A 24,758-nucleotide genomic window follows, 5' to 3' on the forward strand; every position below is an offset into this window, starting at 1 on the left:
CCATCCTTAAGAATCCCTCTTGCCTTCATCCTGTCCAGAGGTCACATTGTCCTCATGAGAGGTATACAAGTGAGCTAGGGTTGTGAGATCTGAGCTTTCTGTCTAGCTTAGGTGAGATAGTAGGAAGCATGATTGCTAAAGAATACTCATCATTATAAGTAATGGTTTCATGGTTTTGTTGAGGGGATCAGAAAAACACCAGGACAGGAAATGGATGTGTGTTTCTCTTTAGAAGTCTTAAAAAATCTGAAGCTTCAATGTAACAACAGTGAGGTGAAGAAAGCTCACAGTTGCTCGATGACTAGAATGAGCTAGCATGGCCAATACTGGCTGTTTCTCTTGGCTAGAGATTATTTTAAAGTTAAGCACTGGGTCTTCATTATGATGTACCTTTTCCTTCTTCACCCTAGGTTCATCTTGATATATGCCACAGTGCTCTGCACTCAGTATAATTCTGCTCTTACAACTACAATAGTTGGCTGTATTAAGGTAAGTTGGAAAAAAAATACTAATATCTTTTTGGTATGTGCTTTTTTGACTATTGATCCTCTAAAATAATAATCTTTTTATGTTTTTACGTCCCATAATCCTCATTTCCTATTCTATCTTATTAGTTTTGATGGTTAGTGTTGCATTTCTGAGAGTCTTTAAGAATTCAGGAAGGGCCTGCTCTGCTTGCAGGCAACTTAGCTCTGAGGAGTGCAGGAAAAGGAAAATGTATTATCTTAGAGTAGAGGAAGAAAGAAAATTTAGGCCTATTTGTGACAGGGCAGATGAATAGCTTAGTAGTGATAGGCCCATCCCATTAATGGAAGCAAGAACTGCTCTGTTTCACTGAGTTCTGGTATTCTATGTGAAGAGGTGCTGGCCACAAGCTAATCAAGGGTGCTTTTCTTATGACTGAGCCAGACCTTATATGACCCACTTTTAAAAATTGTGTCTGACATTTTCAGTAATGTTGCTTCCTCCTGAACTGTTTTATTTGAGGGAGACTCATTTGTCTTCAGCCAAGAGAGCCAAGTTGATTTGAGTATTGAGCTAAAGTTCACTGAAGCCTGAGACCTCTTTCATCTGATTTTGTCATTCTAGCTCTCTAAGATCAAGGAGGTCATGGCATATTTGAATTAGCCAAGTGGGTTTACTTTCTAAAAAAGACAAGACAGAGAGGTAGGTCCATGATCATTTGGGAAGAAGAGGATGGTTACTTTGGTGGCTTCCTTTCTGATGCTTCAATAGTCATCAGTAGAGGTAACATTTTTACTGACTACTAAGTAAAACATGCCCCCAGTGGAGTGGGGCCCATCCCTGGTGTTCTGAACCCCCAGTGGAATGAGGCCTGCCCAATCTCCTGTTAGAAATCAGATTGGGTTATAATTTCCCAAAGTCTGTAGCTTCAAATCATGAAATTAGAGTGTTTGACATGAATAGAATTCTAAATTAAGCTATAACAAGTCAACTGTGTGAATTCTCCCAAAAAGCTAAAGACAAGGGACTGGGCTGACTGAGATAGTTTTAGCCCCTCAAAGTAGCTCTCTGCTGTGTTTTGGTTTTGCATAGTTGATGCTTCAAGAGCAAAGTGGACGGCTTGTATCTTTAGAATAAGAGCAGTTAGAACATAGGAGATAGGGCATTTGGTACCATGTTTTAGCTAAGGAGAAGGATGGGGTAGAAAAGCCTATGTTTGGTTTAAATAATTAAATGACTTGCTTGAAATTTATCAGTGTGTACTTTATTGTTGTGAACCTGGGATACACACACAGTGATATCTAATGTGCGTCCATACTTTTCTTTTGTTATACTTTTGATATAATTTTGATATATTCTGTTGATATAATTAAGTAACCAAGGATTTACTCAGTCCCAAGGGAGCAGATTTATTTCAGACCTTTGAGGGAAAAACTGTATTGCCGGATTAATTGCTTTTGCTCCTCACTGCTGCATGGTCTCACTGTTGAAGGAGAGCTAATAGATGGGAGTTAGAATCTACCAAAGCTACAGTGGTACTTCTTTCATTAACTTTTCTGCTTTTCTTTTACTAGCTTTTCTGCTCAGCTGTTCTTTTAGGAGGCTTTAAGCTTCTTTCTGTTCTTAAGGATCCCAACTTCACAAACCCTCTGTCAGATTCCTCATTTCTCTTTGGTGAGGTGTGATAGGAAAATCAATTAGTATTTCTGATTAAAAAAGGAATCCCCAGGAATACTCCAGATAAACTAAATCACAATCTGTAGAGTATAACCTGGAAATATTCATTTTTAACAAGGTTTCCTGGTAATTCTCAGATACACTAAAGTTGGAGAATTACAGTCTTAGTTTTGAGCTCACAGTATAATCTTCTGTGCTTCCTGTAACATTCTGTCTGGGGGAGGTTGGTGTCCTCCTGATAGCAAATGTTGCTTAAGATACCCTAATATATACCTACAATTTTTCTGATTTTGAAAAGCAAGTTGTGCTCTCAGTAGGCCCCCCTCCTTTCTGAAGTTTCCTGCACAGTTTATGCAAATTAATTCACTTTCTCCCTGTATCTTTGTATTCAAAGAGAGGTCCTGTTATTTACTTTTCCAGCATACCTATTGGCTTTGTTTACTATTACAAAATACATATATTTTATCCTTCAGTAAGAAAATCTGCTCTAGGGCTAGGGCTGTAGATCAGTGGCATAGCGCTTGGTCTGATGTACTGGGTTTGATTCTTAGCATACATAAAAATAAACAAATAAAATAAAGTCCTGATGTCTATCTACAAATACAAGAAGAAAAAAAAACCCTGATGTAAGGTAACTTGCTGTCACTGTCCTTAGACCTAGAAGAAGCTGGTGTAATTTTGAATGCTCTCTGAAAGAGCACTCTTATGAGAGTTATTTTGAAGTTTTGTTTTTAGTTTTTGTTTTTTTCACTACTGAAGATTGCACCAATGGCCTTATCTAGGCAAGCAGTCTACCACTAAGCTATAACCAAGTCCTGGCCTTTAGGTCTGATCCAGGAATGTTGCTACATTGACAGTTTATGGTAGTTTCAAAAGAGAGGGAAGCAGTAACTTATGAATAAAAAAGAAGGAATATTTGAAAGGAATTGAATTATAGTTTAAACTTTAGAAAGTTGTTTTCTGCTTTTTTAATCTGAAGATAACTAAAGAGAGCTGGATGTTTATACATAGGAGTGTCAGAAGTGATTTTAGATATAATACTTCAAAATGACTTCCTATGTGTTATTGAAGATAGCAAGGAAAATTTCTCTAATAATAGTCTTCATGTTGGCAAAGTTCCCATCATCCCCTTTTTCTTTTTTAAAAGAAGAGGAAAGATGTTTGCATGTTAGCATTCTTTCATCCTTTATTTTTTCTCTCATAATCAGTAGTTATCCCAATCAGAGTAAAAAGCCATCTGTCAGCCATCCCAAAAGACAGGGAAAGTTTGATAATCTTGTTAATGATTTACAAGCATTTACTTCTGGAGAAATTATTTGGGAACAGGCTAATGTCATTGACTTCTTACTGGTGTCCTTGTTCATACTACACTCACTTTAGGGTTAATGGGTATATGTTGTTACTGGGTTTTTTTTTTTTTTTTTGTATTTTAAGGGTATTTAAGGTCACAACATGGATGAGTTTATATGTACATTTAAAAAACTTGGTTAAACCTATTTAACAATATATCACTTCTTTTCTTTTTAGAATATATTAATAACTTACATTGGAATGGTCTTTGGTGGAGATTATATTTTCACATGGACAAATTTCATTGGCTTAAATATCAGGTAAGTAAAAATGTTTAATTAAATATAACCTCATTGACAAATAGGGTTTATTTATTATTTTTTTTAATTTTATTTTTTTATTGGTTATTCAAAACATTACAAAGATTTCAGAATCACATCGGTTACACATCCACATTTTTACATAATACCATAATAGTAACTGTTGTATTCTGCTACCTTTCCTATCCTCTACTATCCCCCCTCCCCTCCCCTCCCATCTTCTCTCTCTACCCCATCTACTGTAATTCATTTCTCTCCTTATTTTTTTCCCATTCCCCTCACAAACTCTTATATGTAATTTTGTATAACAATGAGGGTCTCTTTCCATTTCCAAGCAATTTCCCTTTTCTCTCCCTTTCCCTCCCACTTCATGACTCTGCTTAATGTTAATCTTTTCCTCCTGCTCTTCCTCCCTGCTCTGTTCTTGGTTGCTCTCATTATATCAAAAAAGACATTTGGCATTTGTTTTTTAGGGATTGGCTAGCTTCACTTAGCATAATCTGCTCTAGTGCCATCCATTTCCCTGCAAATTCCATGATTTTGTCATTTCTTAGTGCTGCGTAGTACTCCATTGTGTATAAATGCCACATTTTTTTTTATTCATTCATCTATTGAGGGGCATCGGGGTTGGTTCCACAGTCTAGCTATTGTGAATTGTGCTGCTATGAACATCGATGTGTCAGTATCCCTGTAGTATGCTCTTTTGAGGTCTTCAGGGAATAGTCCGAGAAGGGCAATAGCTGGGTCAAATGGTGGTTCCATTCCCAGCTTTCCCAGGAATCTCCATACTGCTTTCCATATTGGCCTCACCATTTTGCAGTCCCACCAGCAATGTATAAGAGTACCCTTTTCCCCACATCCTCGCCAGCACTTGTTATTGTTCGACTTCATAATGGCTGCCAATCTTACTGGAGTGAGATGGTATCTTAGGGTGGTTTTGATTTGCATTTCTCTGACTGCTAGAGATGGTGAGCATTTTTTCATGTACTTGTTGATTGATTGTATGTCCTCCTCTGAAAAGTGTCTGTTCAGGTCTTTGGCCCATTTGTTGATTGGGTTATTTGTTTTCTTATTGTTTAATTTTTTGAGTTCTTTGTATACTCTGGATATTAGGGCTCTATCTGAAGTGTGAGGAGTAAAAATTTGTTCCCATGATGTAGGCTCCCTATTTACCTCTCTTATTGTTTCTCTTGCTGAGAAAAAAACTTTTTAGTTTAAGTAAGTCCCATTTGTTGATTCTTGTTTTTAACTCTTGTGCTATGGGTGTCCTATTAAGGAATTTGGAGCCCGACCCCACAATATGTAGATGGGAGCCAACCTTTTCATCTATCAGACGCATAGTCTCTGATTTGATATCAAGGTCCTTGATCCATTTTGAGTTAACTTTTGTGCATGGCGAGAGGTGGGGATTCAGTTTCATTTTATTGCATATGGATTTCCAGTTTTCCCATCACCATTTGTTGAAGATGCTATCCTTCCTCCATTGCATGCTTTTAGCCCCTTTATCGAATATAAGATAGTTGTAATTTTGTGGATTGGTTTCTGTGTCCTCTATTCTATACCATTGGTCCACCCGCCTGTTTTGGTACTAGTACCATGCTGTTTTTGTTACTATTGCTTTGTAGTACAGTTTGAAATCTGGTATCGCTACACCTCCTGATTCACACTTCCTGCTTAGAATTGCTTTTGCTATTCTGGGTCTTTTATTTTTCCATATGAATTTCATGATTGCTTTATCTATTTCTTCAAGAAATGCCGTTGGGATTTTGATTGGCATTGCATTGAACCTATAGAGAACTTTTGGTAATATTGCCATTTTGATGATGTTAGTTCTGCCTATACATGAACAGGGTATATTTTTCCATCTTCTGAGATCTTCTTCTATTTCTCTCTTTAGGATTCTGTAGTTTTCATTGTATAAATCTTTCACCTCTTTTGTTAGGTTGATTCCCAAGTATTTTATTTTTTTTGAGGATATTGTGAATGGGGTAGATGTCCTCATTTCCAGTTCAGAAGATTTGTCGCTGATATACAGGAATGCCTTTGATTTATGCGTGTTGATTTTATATCCAGCCACATTGCTGAATTCATTTATTAGCTCCAGTAGTTTCTTTGTAGACCCTTTTGTGTCTTCTAGGTATAGGATCATATCATCCGCAAATAGTGATAATTTAAGTTCTTCTTTTCCTATTTTTATGCCTTTAATTTCTTTCGTCTGTCTAATTGCTCTGGCCAGTGTTTCGAGAACTATATTGAATAGAAGTGGTGAGAGAGGGCATCCCTGTCTTGTTCCAGATTTTAGAGGGAATGCCTTCAGTTTTTTTCCATTTAGAATGATGCTAGCCTGAGGCTTAGCATATATAGCTTTTATAATTTTGAGGTAAGTTCCTGTTATCCCTAGTTTTTCTAATGTTTTGAACATAAAGGGATGCTGTACTTTGTCGAATGCTTTTTCTGCATCCACCGAGATGATCATATGGTTCTTATCTTTAAGTCTATTGATGTGGTGAATAACGTTTATTGATTTCCGTATATTGAACCAGCCTTGCATCCCATGGATGAATCCTACTTGATCATGGTGCACAATCTTTTTGATATGTTTTTGCATACGATTTGCCAGAATTTTCTTGAGGATTTTTGCATCTAAATTCATTAGGGATATTGGTCTGTAGTTTTCTTTCTTTGAGGTGTCCTTCTCTGGTTTGGGAATCAGGGTGATATTGGCCTCATAGAATGAATTTGGGAGTTCTCCCTCTTTTTCTATCTCCTGAAATAGATTATGGAGTATTGGTATTAGTTCCTCTTTAAATGTTTTGTAAATCTCTGCTGTATATCCATCCGGTCCTGGGCTTTTCTTGGTTGGTAGTCTTTTGATGGCTTCTTCTATTTCCTCCCTTGATATTGATCTGTTTAGGTTGTTTATATCTTCCTGATTCAATCTGGGTAGTAAATATGTCTCAAGGAATTTATCTATGCCTTCACTATCTTCTATTTTATTAGAGTATAGGGTTTCAAAATAATTTCTAATTATCGTCTGTATTTCTGAATTGTCTGTTTTGATGTTGCCTTTTTCATCCCATAAGCTAGTGATTTGGGTTCTCTCTCTTCTTCTCCTTGTTAGTGTGGCTAGTGGTCTATCAATCTTATTTATTTTTTCAAAGAACCAACTTTTAGTTTTGTCAATTTTTTCGATTGTTTCTTTTGTTTTGATTTCATTGATTTCTGCTCTAATTTTAATTATTTCTTGCCTTCTACTGTATTTGCTGCTGATTTGTTCTTCTTTTTCTAAGGCTTTGAGGTGTAGTATGAGGTCATTTATTTGTTGGCTTTTCCTTCTTTTAAGGAATGAACTCCGTGAAATGAATTTTCCTCTTAGTACTGCTTTCATAGTGTCCCAAAGATTTCGATATGTTGTTTCTGAGTTTTCATTTACCTCTAAGAATTTTTAAATTTCCTCTTTGATGTCTTCTGTAACCCTTTGTTCATTCAGTAGCATATTGTTTAATCTCCATGTGATGTAGGGTTTTTCCTTTCTCATTTTATTATTGATTTCCAATTTCATTCCATTATGATCAGATAAAATGCATGGTAGTATCTCAACTCCTTTGTAATTGCTAAGCTTTGCCCTGTGACATAATATATGGTCTATTTTTGAGAAGGATCCATGTGCTGCTGAGAAGAAAGTGTATCCGCTTGATGTTGGGTGGTATATTCTGTATATATCAATTAAGTCTAAGTTATTTATTGTATTATTGAGCTCTATGGTTTCTTTATTCAATTTTTGTTTGGAAGATCTGTCCATTGGTGAAAGAGGTGTGTTAAAATCTCCCATGATTATTGTGTTGTGGTCTATTAGACTCTTGAACTTGAGAAGAGTTTGTTTGATGAACGTAGCTGCACCATTGTTTGGGGCATATATATTAATGATCGTCAAGTCTTGTTGGTGTATGGTTCCCTTGAGCAGTATGTATTGTCCTTGTTTATCCCTTTTGATTAACTTTGGCTTGAAGTCTATTTTATTTGATACAAGTATGGACACCCCTGCTTGCTTCCGGGGTCTGTATGAGTGATATGATTTTTCCCAACCTTTCACCTTCAGTCTGTGTATGTCTTTTCCTATCAGATGAGTCTCCTGTAGGCAGCATATTGTTGGATCTTTTTTTTAATCCATTCTACTAGCCTATGTCTTTTGATTGGTGCATTTAAGCCATTAACATTTAGGGTTACTATTGAGATATGGTTTGTATTTCCAGCCATATGTGGTTATGTATGATACTTAACATGATTAGTTTTTCCTCTATGCTTAGTTTTTCCTTTATTGTACTATCTCCCGTTGTTGGTTTTCATTGTTATTTTTCATTTCCTCTTCCTGTAATGTTTTGCCAAGGATGTTTTGAAGAGCTGGTTTTCTAGCTGCAAATTCTTTTAACTTTTGCTTATCGTGGAAGATTTTTATTTCATCTTCAATCCTGAAGCTTAATTTCGCTGGATACATGATTCTTGGTTGGAACCCTTTTTTTTCAGCGTTTGAAATATGTTGTTCCAGGATCTTCTAGCTTTCAGAGTCTGTGTTGAAAGATCAGCAGTTATCCTGATTGGTTTACCCTTAAATGTAATCTGCTTCCTCTCTCTTGTGGCTTTTAAGATTCTCTCCTTATTCTGTATGTTGGGCATCTTCATTATTATATGTCTTGGTGTGGATCTCTTATGATTTTGTATATTCGGTGTCCTGTAGGCTTCTAGTATTTGGATTTCTTTTTCATTCTTTAAGTGTGGGAAGTTTTCTAGTATTATTTCATTGAATAGATTACTCATTCCCTTGGTTTGGACCTCTGTACCCTCTTGTATCCCAATAAATCTTAGGTTTGGTTTCTTGATGTTATCCCATAATTCTTGGATGTTCTGCTCATGATTTCTTAACATTCTCGCTGAGCTGTCTATGTTCTTTTCAAGTTGAAAAACTTTGTCTTCGTTGTCTGAAGTTCTATCTTCCAAGTGTTCTACTCTGCTGGTAATACTCTCATTTGAGTTTTTAATTTGGTTTATTGTTTCCTGCATTTCCAGGATTTCTGTTTGTTTGTTTTTTATATCCTCTATCTCCCTATAGAATTGATCTTTTGCTTCTTGGATTTGTTTATGTAATTCATTGTCAAAGTGATTTTTCATTGTCTGAATTTGATGAATAATGTCTTCCTTGAGACTCCAGATCATCTGAAGCATGTATATCCTGAACTCTTTGTCTGACATTCCATCAGCTGCAGATATTACCTCATCTAATGTTGAATTGACCTGTATTGTTTGTGGTCCTTTCTTTCCTTGTCTTTTCATACTGCTCATGATTCTTTCTAGCTTTGTGAAACTGTTGAGCTAATGTTTTTCCCCTTATATATTTGTATTGTTCTTGAATAGCTCCAATATCCCTCTTTTTCGGAGAAAGACAATGTTAACAGATCCCAATATCAACAGTACATTATCTAAGGACAAGTTTTCATTATTAATACATTTATAGTTAGATTCTAAGACTATACATATTGGATTTAATTATTACTTAAGAATATATTCCTTAGTTTCATAAAAGGCGTACCATATCTGGTGGCATATAGAAAACTTAATTTCAGACGAAGGATGTTATACTTAAAGAGAAAGGAGTGAGGGAATGAGGTTAAACTAACTTAGCACCTTTGGAGAACTCTAACCATTCGACTGGTAATTTATAGAAGAATGTATAGACTCAACCTCCTATTTAGATAGTTACCCTATGTATAGATAGCAAAAGTTAGGAGATTGAAAGTGGTATAGAGAGAATATGAATTAAAAAAAAGAGAGAAAAGAAAAGAAATAACAAGGAAGAAAAGAGAAATAAGAGAAGGGAAAGGGAAGTAAGATAGAAATACAGAAAAAAAATAGGGGGGAGGTGGGGTATATGCAATTCCTCTATATTATATTACTTTGGTAATTCTGTTGTTCATGCTCAGTTCTTGGTTGTGGAAGAGAGAAAAGAAAAGAGAAAGAGAGGGAAAAAAAAGTCTCTCAGAACACTGTTTTCCTTGCTTCCAGTAGGTGGCATTGTCTATTCCTAGTTTGAGCCTCTGTATTCAGGGTGGTGGGTATAGCCAGTGTGAAGGGAAATGAGCTTCCACCTGTATCTTCCCTACTCTAGTCTCTGAGGTAGAAACCAGGTGCCTCTACAGTTGTTGTTTTGTGTTGATAGCTACAATCCCCAAAAGCTTGTGGGAAATATTTTGAGTTATCGCAGCTAAGGGTGGGGGAGTTGGAAACCGGGTACCTGGATCAGCCGCAACTGTGCTGGTAGCCACACCCACTTTGATGGGTTTTAAGGGTTGATGGGCTTCCTGGAGACTAGCCCTCGGGGCGGGACCGGACTTCCTCCTCCGGTCTGGCTGAGCGGCTGGCGCCTTCCTGCTCTGGTCTGGCTGGCGGCTGGCGCCTTCCTGCTCCGGTCTGGCCGGGTGGCTGTCGCGGCTTCCTGCTCCGGTCTGGCCGGGCGGCTGTCGCGGCTTCCTGCTCCGGTCTGGCCGGGCGGCTGTCGCGGCTTCCTGCTCCGGTCTGGCCGGGCGGCTGTCCCGGCTTCCTGCTCCGGTCTGGCCGGGCGGCTGTCGCGGCTTCCTGCTCCGGTCTGACAAATAGGGTTTAGATACTCAAAATAATGTCACAGTAAGCTTGCATTATTTAATGGCAAATTTATTTACTTATTAAATAATATTTATGGAATGCTTACATTGTGCTAGATATTTAATGTCTCCACATAATGCTTCTTGAGAAAAAGGGAGAAAATAATTCCATATTCTGTGCACAGTATTTAGGAAATCTTTTCTGGTAGGTAAACTCCCTTTATTTAGCTTTCAAAGGACAGTTGCTTAATTATACTAGCTGGCAGTGAAGCATTCTCAAAAATTAAGAGCTAAAGAATTCCACCTCTTGGGCTAGGGTTGTGGATCAGTGGTAGAGATTTGCCTTGCATGTGTGAGGCACTGGATTGGATCCTCAGCACCACATATAAATAAATAACGATATTGTGTCTATCTGTAACTAAAAAAAAAAAAAAAAGAAAAGAAAAGAATACCAGCCCTGTTACAATTGATTTGTATATATCAGTAACTTTCTTTAGATCTTACTTAATCTTTATCAGTTCAGATATTTATGAAAAATCATTTCTAGTTTTGGCAATTTGAATTTCATGGTTTTAAATGTTAGTTATATGCCTAAAAATTATCACGTTTATATTTGGGATAGACTCCTGTTCTAAAATTAAATTTGTTTAACAGCCTACTTGACATATCTAGCTGACCTGTCCAAAACTGAGCTCCTTTTATTTCCTCCACTTCTCCTCCACCCACTGTCTCTATCATCTTGGTTGTTGGAGATGCTATCCTTCTAGATGCTCAATTCAAAAACTTTGGAGTTACCCTTGACTTTCCTATCTTGTATCCAATGTCCAGTGTGTTAGCAAATTTTTTTGGCTTTATCTTCAGAAAATATCCAGCAAAGGATCACTTCTCACCTTCTGCATTATTTTCATCATCATTTAACCTCAGCATCTCTGGTCTTGATTTTTACCCTAGTGTTAAATACTTGTATGCATGGTTTGACCAATGAACTTTTCTCTTCCCAGTCAATTCTCAACAGAATAGTCAGTGTAGGCATATCAAAGGTAATTAGATCATTCTTTCAATTCTCCCAATAACTACCTTAGCTTTCTAAGTCCTTGCTAGATCCTGTAAGATCTGACCCCTTTACCTCTCTAACTTGAGCTCTTACCTTCTCTCTTACTCCACTTCATCCACTTAAACCTCTTGTTGTTCTCTAGAATGTTGAGCATGCTCTCTCTTTATGGCTGCTGGATTAGATTTTTCTTCTGCCTGGAACATTTGCATGCCTTATTCCTTTATATCTGTAAATTTTTGCCCAAATGTTACCTTCTCAAGCAAATCCACACTGACCACCTTATTTTAAAGTGCAATGTTCTTTCTTTTAACACTCCTTTCTTTCTTTTAACATCCTTTACCCTGCCTCTTCTACTTATCTTTTCCAGACATCACCATCTAATATCATGTATAATTTGCTTACTTGTATTTACTATTTCTGTCTCCCCAGCTAGAATGTAAGTTCCATGAGTATAGAAATCTCTGCTTTTATTGTTCACTGATGTTTTTCAAGCTTCTAGGATGAGTCCTGATAGTTGCTTAATGAATAATTGCTTTCTGAATTCAGATGGATTAGTAAATAAGCACTTTGGGAACTGTAAGGATCTCTAGTAGTATAGGTAATATCTTTTTAACATGCAGCAAATTGTTTAACTTCTCTTATCTTTTAGTTCTTAAAATGTAAACCAATGATAATAACTATTCTATCTTCCTGATGAACCAATATGAAAATTAATATTAATATTACTAACAGGTTAACAAATCATTTTTGGCCTTTCCCTGACATGTATTTGCCACTGTTGTTGTCTGTCTTTTAGAGGAAAAGTCATTTGTTATTTGAGGGATCAGGGGTTGGTAGGAGGATTGGTATAGTATATAGATAACTGAAGAATGAATATTTTAAGAGGTTGAGTTTGAGACCTTGATTGGAGTTGCATTGATGCTTCCCTTCTTTGTGACTTTGAGTAAATTGTTTATCCCTTCTGAGTTTGTTTTCTTATGTGTTGGGAATGAAAATAACTATTTCTTTAGAGATGTTAGAGTGAAACAATGATAAATGTAAAGTACCCATTCATTCCTTAATATCAGTCTTAATATTTCATGAATATATATGAAGAAGGGTCAAGATGGGGTAAAATGGAGAATCTGTTCTGAGTGTGCCCTGAATTTCATTTTTAAAAATCTGAATTAAAGGATCATGTGACACAAATATAGACCCAACTCAGGGATGAATTGGTTTTCTTTTTGTCTTCCTTGAAATAAATGATATAATGGCCAAAATGAAGTAAGAACTTCTGTTTCAGATCTCTGCCACTCAAATCTACTGTAAGATTGAAAAGTTAGATATCAATATACAAAAAACTATTGTATTTCTGTATATTAAACCATCTGAAAAAGAAATTAAGAAAACAATTTTATTTACAATAGCATTAAGAATAAAATATTTATAAATAAAGTTAACCAAGAAAGCAAAATATTTATTACACACTGAAAACTATGATACATTGATTAAAAAAAGACCCCCCCCGCCCCCCATGCGCTATTAGAAAGATATTGTATATTCTTTCTTCAAGACTTAATATTGTTAAAATGCCCATACTACTCAAAGCAGTGCACAGATTTAAGTGATATTCCCATCAAATCCAAATGGTATTTCTTACAGAATAGAAAAAAGTCCTAAAATTCATACAGAGTATCAAAAGACCCAAGAACAGCCAAAGCTGTCTTGAGAAAGAAGATAGAGGTACCACATTTTCTGATTTCAGAATTTATTACTAAACTGAAGTAATTTAATAAATAGAGTTCTGGCATAAAGCCTTCTGGGCGAACAAAATAGAGAACCCAGAAATTAACCCACATATTTGTGATCAATTGATTTTTGACAAAGATGCTAAGAGCATACAGTGGGGAGAGGATAATGTTTTCAATAAATGGTGTTGGCAAAATGGATATCCACATGCAAAATAATGAAATCACTTTCTTATCTTTCACTATATACAGAAATCAACTCAAATTGGTTTAAAGACTTAAGCATAAGACCTGGAACTGTAAAATCCCTAAGAGAATGAGGACAGTACTTCATTACCTTGGTCTTGAGTTCATGGATCTGGCATTAAAAGCACAGGCAAAAATAGATAATTGGGACTACATTAAATGAAAAAGCTTTGGCACAGTAAAGGAGACAGCAGAGGGATAAAGCTAGCCACAGAATGGGACAAAAGACTTAGCAAACCATGTAGCTGATAAAGGGTTAATTTCCAAAATACTTAAGAAATCCACATAACTCAATAGCAAAAACATAACCTGATTAAAACTTGGGCAAAGACATTCTTCAAAGAAGACATACAAATGACTGGCAGGTATAGGAAAAAGTGCTTAACATCACCAATATCAGAGAAACACAGATCAAAACTACAGTGTAGTACCATCTCATACCTTTAAGAATGGCTACTATCAAAAAACAAAAACTAGTGTTAGCAGTGGTGTGGAGAAATTGGAATCCATAGATTATGGGTGGAAATGTTCAGTTGCCATGTAAAACAGTATGGAGGATCCTCAAAACATTAAAAGTAGAAATGCCATATGACCTAGCACTTCCCCTCCTGGGCATACATCCACAAGAATTGATATCAGGATCTCATAGAAAAATCTGTACTCGTGTTCATTCCAGCATTATTCATAGTAGCTAAGATATGGAAACAACCCAAATTTTCACTGATACATAGATTTTAAAAATGTGAAATGAAATAGTATTCAGCCTTAAACCAAGAAAATCCTATCATTTCCATTATCCTGGATGGACCTGAAAGACATCATACTCAGTGAAATAAGTCAGTCATGGAAGGACAAATAATGCATGACTCCACTTGTTTGACTGTTTTTACAGAAACAGAAAATAGGATGATGGTTGTCAGGAAAAGGGAGGAGGGAGAATGAGGAGGAGATGTTCAGTGGGTATGAAGTTATCACAATATATAAATCATAGATATGTATTGACATTGTAGCACCTATATTAATGTAGTGTTGGACACTTAAAATTTTATTAAGAGGGAAGATCTCATGTTCAGTATTCTTACTACAAAAAGAAAATAAAAAGGCAAAGGGACACAGGGCACTTTTAGAACTGATGGAGATGTTCACTACCTTGATTTTGGTGATAGTATCAGAGGTGTATGTATACCATAAATTTGTATTCATTAAATGTATGTAAGTTTTATATATATAAAGCTACAAAATAAATAATTGAAAGATGTAGGCGTTTACGTATCACTCACACCTCTGTAAAACTATTAAATAAATAAATAATATAGTTTTTTAATGTATTAATCATATCTCAATAAAGCTATAAAATAAAGAAGTAAATAAATAAAAGTTAGGTTATCTTTTTTCACATTTCAGGTTATTTAAAGAAAACCTCCTAGGTATCTAATGTGTTGAAATATTATAACATGAATCTTCTAATATGTATCAAAAGGAACATCTTGAAAATTGTTCTAGTGGAGTTATTGTAACAGGTAGTTCTGGTTAATTATATAGTCTTGGTTCAAGTTTTTTAAGTGGTACCATTTTTTTAGACTATATGACAATGATGTCGATGGTATTCTTGACATTTTTAGTAATTTCTAATTGCTTTCACATTTCATTTGTAATAAATTTTAAAGTTTCATATTTCTCTTTAATCCCCCCATTTTATTACAAGGCTAGGGAGATATATAATATGCTTTATTCAGCCAATTAGGACTCAAATTCTTTGCAGAGTTGGGATTTTAATTTAGGTATCCTGACTCCTATTTAAATATTTCCATTATAATGTGTTCATTAGCTTTTGGCAAGGAAAGTATATTATCTTATATATCCCCACTTTTTCTCTTCAAAATGAAAATTATGACTTCATTGCCTACCTTTCTTTTAGTTTTCTTCCACTAGTCAGTAAGCAGAATCAGAGATTGTAGATACTTTTTTCATATATAATATATAAACCAAACTTAACAGCCAGGCATAGTGGGGCACACTTGTAATCTCAACAACTCAGGAGGCTGAGACAGGAGAATTGCAAGTTCAAAGCCAGCCTCTGTAATTTAGTGAGACCCTATCCCTCTCATCCCCCCAAAAAGGGGCTGTGGATGTGGTTCAGTGGTTAAGTGCCCCAGGGCTCAATCTTCAGTGCCCAACATAAACAAACAAATCCCATATTTACAGGAGCTACTTATTAGATTTCTCTTTGTTTGAAAATGATGTCAGTTAATACTTGACAGACTGTGCTTTGAAGAAAATCACTAATAGAACTGTATTCTTAAAATAACCTATGATTACACTTGGACATATCTTGCTCCCCTGCATTCTTCCTAGTATTTTTGCTGTTTTAAGAAAAGTTTTTGAAAAGCCCTCTCTGGTATGATTCAGGTGCTAGAGATAGGAGGCTTAGTATCTTTTCAGGCTTAATCCAATGTTGATTCTGTGATTTAGGGAGGGTTTTTGTTATGGGTAGTTGTGGTGGTGTTTTTTTTTTCTTGATCTGAGCTATAATGTATGATTAAATATAGCAAAAGTGTACTGTACTGGGTTTTGACAAATGTATACACTCCTATAACCACCACCACAATCAAGAAACAAAACAATCTATTGCCCTCTAATATCTCCTCTTGCCCTTTTTCATTTAGCCCCTCCCACTCCCCTGAGATCCCAGTGAAGGTGTTTTCTGTCTGTATGATTTCCACAATGTTATGTAAATGATGTTTGTAGCTTTTTTTTTTTAAAATTTTAAATACCAGAGATTGAACTCAGGGATGTTTGGCTACTGAGCCACATCCCCAGTCCTGTTTTTTGTTTTTATTTAGAGACATGGTCACACTGAATTGCTTAGAGCCTAGCTTTTGCTGATGCTGGCTTTTGAACTCCTAAGCTACTCTTTCACATGTATTGCTCTTTTAGCTAGTGTACTGCACACAAGTTTTCTTTTTTTTTCTTTTTAAGTTGTAGATGGGCACAATAACTTTATTTTTATTTATTTATTTTTATGTGGTGCTGAGGATAGAACCCAGGGTCCCAAATGTGTGAGCCCAGCACTTTACCACTGGGCTACTGCTCCAGCCCTCCATCTATGTTTTTGCATGTATCATTTTTATTGCTGAGTACTGTCCTATTGAATGGAAATTCTACTGTATCCTTCCAACATTTGAAAGACATTGGGCTGTTTGCAGTTTTTAGCTATTATATGTTAGTTGCTATAGACATTTACTTAGAAAGGTGTGTATATAAGTTTTAATTTTAATGGGATAAATGCTTAGGAGCAAAATTTCAGGGTTGTAGTGTAAATATGTTTAACTTTATAAGAAATTCCCAAACTGTTTTCCAAGTGGCAGGGCCATTTTGCACAGCCTCCAGCAATGTATTAGAGTCCCAGCTGCTCCATCTCTTGACCTTTGAGATTATCCGAAGGGTTTTGTTGTTGTTGTTCAGTCTTTTAATTTTAACAATTATAATAGGCCTGTAAAGGTATCTCTTTATGATTTTAATTATTTCCCTAATGACTGATGTTGCTGAGTATCATTTCATGTGCTAATTTGCAGTTTGTATATATTCTTTGGTAAAATGATATTTTCCCCATTTCCAAAATTTGGTATATATTTTTTCTTCTTAAGTTTTTAGAATTCTATGTATATTGTAGTTACAAATCCTTTATCAAATATATGATTTGCAAAGATTTTTTTCCCAGTTTGGGGCTTTTCATTAACAGTCTTTTTTGACAAACAAAATTACAGAATGTAGATAAAGTCCCAATTTGTCAATGGCCCTGTGAGATAGGTACTGTAACTTCCATTTCACAGAGAAACTAGGAAATTTACCCTATATTACCCAGCTGTTAAGAGATTTGTCCATGAGTCTTCTGAGTCTTCATTGTTAACCTCAATATTGTTAGTAAATAGTACATAGATGAATGAATTAATATTATTTTCATATCCCTTCATAATGTGAACCACATTAGTTTATGTGCTCTTAAACCAGGTACCTTTTGAGTAACAAAAACCAATTTACTGTCTACACAGTCTCTGGATGGGACATGGTGCAGCTCAGAATACAGCTGTAGAGTTGCTTCCCAGGACTTTGGTCTAGCTACTGAGCTTAGCGTTCTCATTTTGGACTCTTTTGCCTATTTCTTTAGAAGTCTCTGTGGCTTCTTAGTGCTAGGTTGCTTCTCTTCTTGAATAATTCCATCCTTATAGTTTGTTCTGGTTTCTGCCTTTTCCTGAAGAGCTTCTTCATAAGTTCTTCTTTCCTCAGTGTCTTGCTCATTTGGAAATAGAAAAGGATTTGTTTTGTGTCATCAGTTAGTTGCTGCTGATGTAACACTTAACCAGTCTTCTCACTGGAAGACCTTGTACTTTTGAGTAGGTGATAGGGAGGAAAGCTAACTCCTTAGTTAATGTTAAAGTTCATAACAGAATAGAGTTGAACTGAAATGTAGCAAAAAAAAAATCTTGTGCTTTGTTGCTCATACTGCCACTACCTCTCTATGATTCAGTTTTCATAATGTCAGTTTTCCCATCTCTAAAATGTGGGGCTTGAGCTAGACTTGTCTTTCTTAGTTCTGCCACTCAGCTTCTTTGAGTGATTCCCCAGGATATTCTGAGGGAGGTGTGTTAGGTGGTCAGGATTTCTGAGGTTCTTTTGCAAGAGATTCAAGAATTTGAAGGAAGTTTGTCTACATGTGGAAAACACATAGCATGTATTCTTGTAGTTCTGATGTGGGTCTTTCACCCATATTTATGGGTTTTTGAGAGTAAAGAAAGAAGAACACAGAAGCAAGGAAGAAAATAATGGAAATACTTTTGTCTCAAGATGTCGAAAGAGCAAAAAAAGGACTGTTCCTGAAAGTCTAAGAAAACTTCTTCCAAAACACCCAAACAGAAGGAATTGATAGGAAACAAGTATTCAGACATATTTCTTTCCTTGACTTTTCTGTAGTGCAGTCTTCCACGAACTTGTGTATACACATAGAACCTTAATAGAGTTCTGATCTGAAAGAGAGCATTCACCTGACTCTTACCAGTTAATAAAGAAAATAATATCCTTGTCAAGGGCTGTGAAACATCACAACAGGTTTTGCAAAACTTTTTGGCTTTTAAAAAATTTATTCCTGGGCAAACTTCAAAAACTCCTAGGCAGATGGAATGGTTCCTATTATAGCCAGACTTCTGTAATTAAAGCACTTTTATTTTTAAAGTTTGTGCAAAGATCAACAGTTATTTTAGTATAGAAATGATATTACTAGGCACCTGGGAAGACAACAGGGAGTTATTACTGTTTGTTGAGCACCTGGTATATGACAGCCCCCTTTTAATTTCATGAACTCATCCCCTACTTCACATCAGAATGAAACTGGGGCTCAAAGAGGTGTAATAACTTGCCTGAGGTCATGGAGCTACTATAGTAAGAAGCAGAGGGGACACAAGATGAGGGTTTATAAAGACCCAAAACTGGATTTCAGACATTTCTGAAGTCTTGCTTACCTCCTGCCTTACTACTGCTCTTTTCTCTCTCCATTGGCAGGCAGGGTAAAAGTCAGCTGTGAACCCATTCTGTACATATGTTAAAGGAAGTGATTGCTTAGTGCATGGAAAAACCAAAGATGAATGTTGTTTTGGGAGTTTGTAATCTACTCAGGAACCCACTGTTTATCAGCACATGCTTGGTAGATGCCTCCCACACAACCAGACATTCTTTTAGGTAATGAGAATAGCACTACACTAAAAACAAATTAAAATTTTTCCTTCTAAAGGTGGAGACAAAATAAAGATAAATGAGTGAAATATATGTTTGGTTAGTTGGAGATAAATAATAATAAAGAAAAATAAAGGGAGGAAGTGGGTTAAGGAAATTTTTGGGAGTGGGGAGCACCTACTGAGAAAACTAGATTTCATGTAAAGATCTAAAGGAGTTGAGGTAATGAACCATGCTGATTCTGGATGGAAGAGTAAGTGAAAGAACCTGAAGTGGGAATGTTCCTGGAATATTCTAGAAACAAGGAGACTAATGTGGCTGGCGTGGAATGAGTAAAAGGAGATGGGACCATGAGAACCATGCGTTAGACTAGTAGATTAGGGCAGACCTTTTTAGTCATTACAAAATGATTTTTGATAGATAGATGTTGGAGAAGTTTGAACAACTGATATGATCTGACTTAGTTTTAGCCACTATGTTGAGATTACCCTGAAGGAGTAGGAGAAATGTGGAATAATTATGTTAATTGGCAATAACTTTCATTTATATAGGGATCATACTGCATTTATGGTAACATTAAGCACTTATGTGCCATTGACAGCAGTAACCACTTTTTGTACAATCTCTCCAAAGAACTTTCATAACTATCATCACATTAAATGTCACAAAATAGCTGGCATCAGTAATACAGATTGTGTGGTCTCAGAAAATAAAATCATACGAAGCTGCTTGGAAAATGTCATAGAAGAAAGGATATTTGATGAGAAGGCAGGATTAAGAGATATGGAAAGAGAAGAATGGGTATTCCATTTTAAATACTGGCTGAACAAAAAAAAAGCATGGAGCTGGAAAAGCAGGTGTGGGGTAGGGTGGGCAGTAGGCATACCAGTGTGGCTTGACTGAGACTGGTTTCCAAAAGGTAATTTTTGTAAAAGTAGATTGGCACCCAAGTATGAGAGACCACAAATGTCTCCTAACAGGAAGAATGAGCTCCTATATAGGAAGACATTCTGAGAGTTATTTATAATAAACTGTGGATAATAGATGGTTGAGGCTTGGCTGTTTGTAGTACAGTTAAGGCCTTGTCAGGATGGCCCAAAAGAGGAAGCCCCTGTTATACTGGGACTCCTCCCTGATATTGTGAGTGGGTGAGTGCCAAGCTGTACAGAGAAGCAGCAGATATCAGAACTTCTATCTTCTTTTTGACCTTTGGTAGTGTTGGCCCCTGATATATGTTGGCATTTGACATTTTTTGTGTGTGTGGCGGGGTGGGAACCGGGTATTGAACTCAGGGGCACTTGACCACATCCATACTCCTATTTTGTATTTTATTTAGAGACAGGGTCTCACTGAGTTGCTTAGCGCCTCACTGTGGCTGAGGCAGTTTTTGAACTTGCGATCTTCCTGCCTCAGCCTCCCAAGCTGCTGGGATTAAAAGGTGTGCGCCACTGCACCAGGCCTAGCATTTGTCTTTTATCCCTGTTGGATGGCTACTGTATGCCTTTTGAAATGATTTATTGTCCCATATATAATTTAAGTGTAAAATTTAATGCATTAGTTATGTATTAACTGATTAATTGCATATTATATAGTAAGTAAAATACTAATTCTATTAATAATTATATTAACAATTTGATGTTAGTCCTACAAAGATGTTTTTTATTTTTATTTTTTTTTTTAATTTTTTGGTACTAGGGATTGACCCCAGAGGCACTTAAACACTGAGTTGCATCTCCAGCCCCTTTTATTTCTTATTTTTGTTCTCGCTAAGTTGCTTAGGGCTTCGCCAAGTTGCTGAGGCTGGCTTTGAATTCTCCTGCCTTCAGTCTCCTGAGCTGCTGGGATTACAGGCATGCTCACTGTACCTGGCCTACAAGAGTGTTATTATAATCTTCATTTCACAGATGAAGGAAGTAAGGCTCTGAAGAGTTAAATAATTTGCAGAATGTTACAGCTTTATAGAAGCAGAGTCCATAGTTAGATGCTTTTTACTCAACTTTTGTGTCTCTTCTGTTTCTGTTCAGTTTTGAAAGCTCTGAATGGTGATAGAAGAGTGCAACAAAGCAGCTCTGATTTGTTTAGCTGATGAGAAGGAAGATAGGAAGGGGCTCCTCACAGTGCTGTATGGACATTGAGATGGGATCCCTGTCACTGTAGGAATGTGATTTCTAGACACCCAGTTTCATTTATATGGCAGAAACTGTGTTTCTTAAAAATAGCGGGAATCAAACCTTTTGGTTCCTAGGTTTTGATGTGGCTTGGCATGTTTTATATGTAGAAGGCAAGGCTTAATCTAGGAGGCAGAGCCATCTGCCTAGACACGTTAACAAGCATGTTAGTGGTTAAGATGAGATGAAGACAAGCTTGGACTTCAGGAGTCTTGTTATCTGGCTATGGGGTCGGTCCATTGAAGACATTTTTACTATACATTATTTGTATAACAGACATCTTAACTATTGAAAGCTAGTATTTTCATGACTCAGTCTAGAAGAGGTAGGCTGTTTGCATTGCTTTGAAAGATCAGAAGTAGATTAGAATAAATGATGTAGAGTCATCATATTTAATAGATTCAGAACAGATAAAGACAACTCGGCACTATGCAGTCAAACTCACAGTGTTCTGACTAGACCCCTGTTTATAGGAAATTGTAGCTTTGTCTTTTTTCTTCCAAGCATCTCCCAGCTGTTTCTGCCACAGCAGCTTGGTAGGTCTGTGGTTTGAATATTATGCAGGTGGAAAATGGCTTGGATTTCAAAAAAGATTTGTAGTGATTGTTCCTTATTTTTAACATGCATTTTTTAAAAATCTTGTTGATCAGTTCTGAGTGTTTTTTAATTTAATGAATATTTAAGAAGGTCTAACATACAAATTCTACTGATAGTTCTCAACATGAAGTGAATATTTAAGGATCCAATAAAAAATGAATTGGTAATAGTAGAAGATTGTAATTTAGACTTTGGTAGCAATTCAGATACAGGTTCCCACCCCACCTAATATCTAGGTTTTTCCCTATCTTCTTTTGCCTCTTCTTCCATCTCTTTCTCCCCAGTGCTACTGGAGAGCAGTTTAAAATTCCGTTGCAAAATATTAATTCATTGCTGCTTGACACATAATGTACTTATTGATGAGTATTTAGTCCTCTTCAAGTGATTCATGAATTTATGTTTCTGTAAATGTAAATATTTGGTAATAATCAAGTCAGGAATAAAGATGAAATAAAAAATCTTTTGTTGTGGGCATAGTGGCACACTCCCAGTGCTTTTGGGAGGCAGAGACAGTAGGATTGCAAGTTCAAAGCCAGCTTCAGCAATTTAAGTGAGACCCTGTCTCAAAAAAATTAGAGCTGGGGATGTGGCTCAGTGGTTAAGCACCCCTCGGTTAAATTCCTGGCACTAAAAAAAAAAAAAATCTATTGTTGTTGCCTCAACTTGGAATTTGTGAAAATTGAATAGACAACAGTTCTTTGTTCTTTGAGCTTCAGAGTTAGGACCAGTAGGCTCTGTGCTTTGATTTTGCTCTGGTTATTTGAATAACTATATGGCACAATGTGACTCTCCTTTTGCATCTTGCCAAGTCTCCTTGATATGGACTGAATGTTTGTGTTCCTTCAAAATTCATGTTTAAGTTGTAACTCTCAAGGTGATGGTATTAGGAGTGAAGCCTTGGGGTGATTGGGTTATGGAGTTGGAGCTCTCTTAAATGAGATTCCTTAAAGACCCACTCCACTTCCTATATTCAAGGACAAGGTAAGAAGGCACCATCTGACCCAGGAAGATGTTCCTCACCAATACAGAATTTGCCTTGATGTTGGTTTTTTCTAGCCTCTAGAATTATGCTAAGCAAATTTCCTTGTAAGCCATCTAGTTTAGTTTATAGTTGTGCTTCCCTGTACTATACACACACACCTCCCACCGTGCTGGAGATCAGGGCCTTGCATGTGCCAGACACACTCTACCACTGAGCGACATGCCCCGGCCATTTATTTGTTTAATAAGAGCTTGAATGGACTATCTTTTTTTTTTTTTTTTTGGTAGTGAGAATTGAACCCAGGGAAGCTTAACCTCTGAGCCACATCCCCAGCACTTTTAAAAATTTTATTTAAAGATAGGATCTCACATAATTGCTAAGTGCCTGGCTAAGTTTCTGGGGCTAGGGAACTCATGATATTCCTACCTCTGCCTCCCGAGCCACTGGGAGCCGCTGGGATGAACTATCTTTTGTTAACAATACATTTCCTCTCTGGTCTGTGTTAGGGCTGGCAGGGAAGGTGGGAGAAAAAGAAGATAAGAAGATGCTATTTCCTGATTGCTTACTGTGTCAGAAGTAGGTTTAGATTCTTTATGGGTTTAATCCTATTTAATACTCAGACTAGCCTAGATAGATAATAGCATTTTCTTACTAGATTAATACAGGAATGGAATCTCAGATTAATTTTTCCAGGGTCCCAGAGCTAGTAGGATTTGAACTAAGACCTAACCCTAGAGTCCACGTTTTTTTTTCTCATTATACTGACTATGCTACTAGAATAGGGTGTGGGAGCATGAATAGGACTGGGCTGGAATAAATTTCAGGACATTCTTTTGTCTTCTTCTGCTCTGTATTTCCCAGTGTTTTTAGTCAGGTGAATTGGGCTCAATATGAACATCAAAGATTGTCTTGAAAGGAAAAAATAACAGAGTATTATTTTTAGGTTATTGTGGGAAGGAATGAAGGAATAAAGGAGCAGCCCTTCTTCTTTGTTTGGAGGCAATGGAGAATTGACTGTCATGTGGATACCAGTATGGCCCTCCAAGAATATTTACCTTTAGTGGTAAAAACTTCAGTAAGCCATCTCCTTGAGTCCCAGCCCAGCTGCCAGGCAAATCGTCAACTTGATACACTAGAAAAACAAATGGTTTTCAGAAGAGTTAGATCAAATTTGGAAACAATAAAATGGAAAAAAAAAGTTACCATATGAAGGAAAAGAGGAAGCGCTGTGAACACTGGCACTCTCAGGATTGGGCCCACCAGGCCAGTTTTTGACTGATAAAGGACATTCAGTTCAGCAATTACTTACTGTGTCACTTCAAAGTGCCAGGCCCTGTGTAAGAAATTCTGTAGAGCTTAAGGAATAAGGCCGTGAGAAGTTTACAGGATGATGAGGACAATTAAGAACAAGTAAGTGCAATAGTAATGGATAGGAGCCATCAAGTAGGCAGCGACTGCAGTGGAGAAGGATTGACCTGGGCTTTATTCTGGTCCATCATTAGATGGTTTGTGATGCTGAGCAAGCTTCTTATGACTCTAGGATTCAGTTTCCTCATCTATATAATAGGTACTTTGCAGGGATATTATACCTTGGAGGAATATTGAAACAGCAGGGAATGAATGTAAAATGTGTGACACATAATAGACTTTAATAATTAGTAACAATTTGATTTATTATTGTGTGCTGTTAGGCTCAGATGAGAAACAGTGAGAAACTGATTGGGAAGGATGGCTTGGAGAAAACTTTGTGTATGACTGGTTGACGTTTTTCAGAGAATGGATAGTTTTATGTAAACATGTGCAGTAAAATGCCAGTGCCTCATTTCCTTCCTATGGGAGCAGGAGACAGGCTCTCTCACTGTGAGTAGCTGAC

At 36.6% G+C, this 24,758-nt stretch overlaps 1 pseudogene; it reads left to right on the plus strand.

Annotated features, from left to right (window-relative positions):
• Positions 1–24,758, plus strand: part of LOC143388448 (nucleotide sugar transporter SLC35D1-like) — a 61,440-nt pseudogene that overhangs the window by 28,821 nt on the left and 7,861 nt on the right.

The sequence above is a fragment of the Callospermophilus lateralis genome, unplaced genomic scaffold (assembly GCF_048772815.1).
Source record: "Callospermophilus lateralis isolate mCalLat2 unplaced genomic scaffold, mCalLat2.hap1 Scaffold_130, whole genome shotgun sequence".
In the NCBI taxonomy this organism is placed as follows: Eukaryota; Metazoa; Chordata; class Mammalia; order Rodentia; family Sciuridae; genus Callospermophilus; species Callospermophilus lateralis.